Here is a 5,057-nt window from a genome sequence, read left to right on the forward strand (position 1 = left end):
GTAGTGTTCATCATGTGGGTTTTTCACATAATTGCTATGTAATCAATACAGATTATTCCCTATGTAATCAATATTTTTTGATTCTACTGTAAATAGTACTTTTAAAATTTCAATTTCTGATTGTTAATTGCTATTATAAAGAAAGGTGATTGATTTTGTATACTAATCTTGTATTCTACAACCTTGCTAAACTCACTTATTTACTCTAGTAGGTTTTTGGAGATTCTATCATATTTTCTATATAGACCGGGGTAGGCACACTTTTTCTGTAAAAGGTCAGATACTAAATATTTTAGGCTTTACGGGTGGCATATAGTCTATGTTGCAGATTCTTCTTTCTTGTATTGTTGCCGTCGTTGTTGTTGTTTACCACCATACAAAAATGCAAAAGCCACTCTTCATTCTGTGAGCCATACAAAGACAGATTGTGGCTTGCCAGCCTCTCACATAAACAATCATGTCATCTGCAAATAAAGACTTTCTTCTTTTCCAACTTAGATGCGTTTATTTATCTTTCTTTCCTGATTGCATTGGCCAGAAACTCTGTACAGTGTTGGAAAGAAGCAGTAAGAGCATATGTCTTAGTCTTATTCTTTACCTCAGGGTAATGCATTCAGTCTTTCACCATTAAGTTTAATGTTAGCAGCAGGTCTTTCATGGGTAACCTTTATCAGGTTAGGGAAGTTCTCTTCTATTACTACTTTGATGAGAATTTTTTATCAGGAATAGATGCTGGTTTTGTCAAGTGCTTTTTCTATATCTATTGATATCATCTTATGATTTTTCTTTTTTAGTTTGTTATTATGGAGAATTACATTCATTTTCAGATGTTAAACCAACCCAGCATTCTTGAGGTAAACCCACTCTGTCATGATGTAGTATCCTTTTCATACATTGTTGAACTTAATTTGCTGAATTTTTGCTTAGAGTTTTGCATCTATATTCATTTTTATAGTATTTTTTTTTTCCTATAATGTCTTTCTCTGTTTTGCTATCAGGGCAATGTTGGCTTCAATGAATGAGTTGGGAAGTATTCCTTCCTCTTCAATCTTCCTGAAGAGTTTTATAGCCCTCGTATTATTTCTTCCTTAAATGTTTGGTAGAATTCACAAGTGAAGCCATCTGGACCTAAAGTTTTCATTTCTGTAAGTTTTAAAACTACAAATCCAATTTCTTTAATCAATATAGGGTTGTTCAGGTTATTTATTTCTTCTTGAGTGAGAAGAAGATTTCTTCTCATATCTTGTGTCTTTCAAGGAATTAGTTCATTTCATCTAAATTGTCAAATGTATTGGCCTAAAGTTGTTTAAAACATTCCCTTATCCTTTTAATATATATAGAATCTGTAGTTTTGGCACCAGTTTCATTCCTGATATTGGTAATTTTTGTCTTCTTTTTTATTCTGATCAGTCTGGCTAGAGGTCTATCAATTTTATTGATCTTCTCAAACAACCAGTTTTGTTTCATTGATTTTTCTCTATTGCTTTTTATTTCATTGATTTCCTTTGTGATCTTTACTATTTCCTCTCTTCTGATTACTTTGGGGTTTCCTTTTCTCTTCTTTGTCTAGTTTCTTAAAGTGGAAACAAAGGTAATTGGTTTGATACCTTTATTGTTTTCTAATAAATGTGCTTAGTTGTCCAAATTTTCCTCTAATACTGCATCCCAGAAATTTTGATAAACTGTGTCCTCATTTTTATTAAGTTAGAAATACTTTCTAATTTTCCTTTTGATTTCCTCTTTGACCCATGGATTATTTAGAGATGTGATATTTAGTTTCCAAATATTTGAGGATTTTCCAGTGGCCTTTCTGTTATTGATTTATAATTGAATTCCACTGTAGTCAGAGAACACACATTGTATTACTTGAATATTTTTAAAACATTTGAGACTTGTTCTATGACCCAGAACATGGTTTATCTTGTTAATGTTCCATGTGCACTTGAAAAACATGAGTATTCTGATGTGGTTGGGGCAAAGTGTCCTATAAAGTTTAATAAAGTCAAGTTGGTTAATATTGTTGTTCAGGTATTCTACACCTTTATTGATTTTATGATTACTTGTTCTATCAATTATTGTAGATTTGCCAATTCCTACTTGCAGCTCTATGTTTTTTTTTTCTTCACGTATTTTGAAGCTCTCTTATTAGGTGTATAAATATTTAGGAATAGTATGTCCTCTCAATGACCCTTTATCACTATGACATGATCTTTATCCCTCATCATATTCTTTATTTTGGAATCTACCATCTCTGCTACTAATAGAAAACCTACTACTTTTTCTTTTGTTAGTATTAGTATGCTAAATTCGATAGCTTTTTCTATCCATTTACCTATTTGTATATCTTTATTTAAAGTGGCTATTTATAAGCAATGTATATTTGGGGCTTGCTTTTTTATTCAAATCACAATCTCTGCCTTTGAGGGGGAAGTATGAGGGGGGACTTATACTATTTACATTTAATGTGCTATTGACATGATTGGCTTTAAATATATCAACTTACTTGTTTTCTGTTTTTCCCATCTATTCTTTCTTTTCTTCTTCTGTCTCCTCTTGGGTTAATTAAATTTTTTATTATTCCATTTTATCTCTTTTGTCACTTTATTAGTTATGATTCTCTGCTGTATTTCAGTGGTTGTTTTAGACTTTGCAGTATACATATTTTATTCAGCACAATAGTGTACCTTCAAGTTATAGCATACATAGAAAACATATAGTTTAAGAATCATATAATACTTCCATTTCTGTCCTCTCAGCTTTTGTGCTATTGTTGCCATGTACTTGACTCCTACATATGTTATAAAATCAACAATACATTGTGCTTACTTTTGGCTGTAAATAGTTATCCTTTACAGAGATTTAAATCAATAGGAAAAAGTACTATTTATTCTTTTCTGTAATGCGTATTTTCATCTGGTGTCCTGTTCTTTCTGCCCAAAGGACTTTTAATATTTCTTTTTTAATTTTTTTAACATCTTTATTGGAGTATAATTGCTTCACAATGGTGTGTTAGTTCCTTCTGTATAACAAGGTGAATCAGCTATATGCATACGTATATCCCCATATCCCCTCCCTCTTGCGTCTCCCTCCCACCCTCCCTATCTCACCCCTTTAAGTGGTCACAAAGCACGGAGCTGATCTCCCTGTGCTATGCGGCTGCTTCCCACTAGCTATCTATTTTACGTTTGGTAGTGTATATATATGTCCATGCCACTCTCTCACTTCATCCCGGCTTACCCTTCCCCCTCCCCGTGTCCTCAAGTCCATTCCCTATGTCTGCGTCTTTATTCCTGTCCTGCCCCTAGGTTCTTCAGAACCATTTTTTCTTTTAGATTCCATATATATGTGTTAGCATACAGTATTTGTTTTCCTCTTTCTGACTTACTTCACTCTGTATGACAGTCTCTAGGTCCATCCACCTCACTACAAATAACTCAATTTCATTTCTTTTTATGGCTGAGTGATATTCCATTGTATACATGTGCCACACCTTCTTTATCCATCCATCTGTCAATGGACACTTAGGTTGCTTCCATGTCCTGGCTATTGTAAATAGAGCTGCAGTGAACATTGTGGTACATGACTCTTTTTGAATTATGGTTTTCTCAGGGTATATGCCCAGTAGTGGGATTGCTGGGTCGTATGGTAGTTCTATTTTTAGTTTTTTAAGGAACCTCCATACTGTTCTCCATAATGGCTGTATCAATTTACATTCCCACCAACAGTGCAAGAGGGTTCCCTTTTCTCCACACCCTCTCCAGCATTTACTGTTTGTAGACTTTTTGATGATGGCCATTCTGACCAGTGTGAGGTGATGCCTCATTGTAGTTTTGATTTGCATTTCTCTACTGATTAGTGATGTTGAACATCCTTTCATGTGTTTGTTGGCAATCAGTGTATCTTCTTTGGAGGAATGTCTATTTAGGTCTTCTGCCCATTTTTGGATTGGGTTGTTTGTTTTTTTGATATTGAGCTCCATTAGCTGTTTGTATATTTTGGAGATTAATCCTTTGTCAGTTGCTTCGTTTGCAAATATTTTCTCCCATTCTGAGGGTTGTCTTTTTGTCTTGTTTATGGTTTCCTTTGCTGTGCAAAAGCTTTTAAGTTTCATTGGGTCCCATTTGTCTATTTTTGTTTTTATTTCCATTTCTCTAGGAGGTGGGTCAAAAAGGATCTTGCTGTGATGTATGTCATAGAGTGTTCTGCCTATGTTTTCCTCTAAGAGTTTGATAGTGTCTGGCCTTACACTTAGGTCTTTAATCCATTTTGAGTTTATTTTTGTGTATGGTGTTAGGGAGTGTTCTAATTTCATTCTTTTACTTTTATGTAGCTGTCCAGTTTTCCCATCACCACTTATTGAAGAGGCTGTCTTTTCTCCATTGTATATTCTTGTCTCCTTTATCAAAGATAAGGTGACCATATGTACGTGGGTTTATCTCTGGGCTTTCTGTCCTGTTCCATTGATCTATATTTCTGTTTTTGTGCCAGTACCATACTGTCTTGATTACTGTACCTTTGTAGTATAGTCTGAAGTCAGGGAGTCTAATTCCTCCAGCTCCATTTTTCTTTCTCAAGATTGCTTTTGCTATTCGGAGTCTTTTGTGTTTCCATACAAATTGTGAAATTTTTTGTTCAGATCTGTGAAAAATACCATTGGTAGTTTGATAGGGATTGCATTGAATCTGTAGATTGCTTTGGGTAGTAGAGTCATTTTCACAATGTTGATTCTTCCCATCCAAGAACATGGTATATCTCTCCATCTGTCTGTATCATCTTTAATTTCTTTCATCAGTGTCTTATAGTTTTCTGCATACAGGTCTTTTGTCTCCTTAGGTAGGTTTATTCCTAGGTATTTTATTCTTTTTGTTGCAATGGTAAATGGGAGTGTTTCCTTAATTTCTCTTTCAGATTTTTCATCATTAGTGTATAGGAATTCAAGAGATTTCCGTGCATTAATTTTATATCCTGATACTTTACCAAATTCATTGATTAGCTCTAGTAGTTTTCTGGTAGCATCTTTGGGATTCTCTATGTATAGTATCATGTTATCTGCAAAC

The 5,057-nt window shown here is 34.0% G+C and overlaps 1 protein-coding gene and 1 long non-coding RNA gene across 10 annotated transcripts in view; one reads left to right on the forward strand and one right to left on the reverse strand.

The window, feature by feature from the left end:
• LOC309654645 overlaps positions 1–5,057 on the reverse strand; it is a 619,568-nt gene that overhangs the window by 480,109 nt on the left and 134,402 nt on the right. The gene's annotated exons all lie outside the window — the stretch shown is intronic.
• The window catches only part of ODAD2 (outer dynein arm docking complex subunit 2), a 244,256-nt gene that overhangs the window by 185,089 nt on the left and 54,110 nt on the right, over positions 1–5,057 (forward strand). The gene's annotated exons all lie outside the window — the stretch shown is intronic.

This window comes from Balaenoptera physalus (assembly GCF_965194825.1).
Source record: "Balaenoptera physalus genome assembly, chromosome: 2".
In the NCBI taxonomy this organism is placed as follows: Eukaryota; Metazoa; Chordata; class Mammalia; order Artiodactyla; family Balaenopteridae; genus Balaenoptera; species Balaenoptera physalus.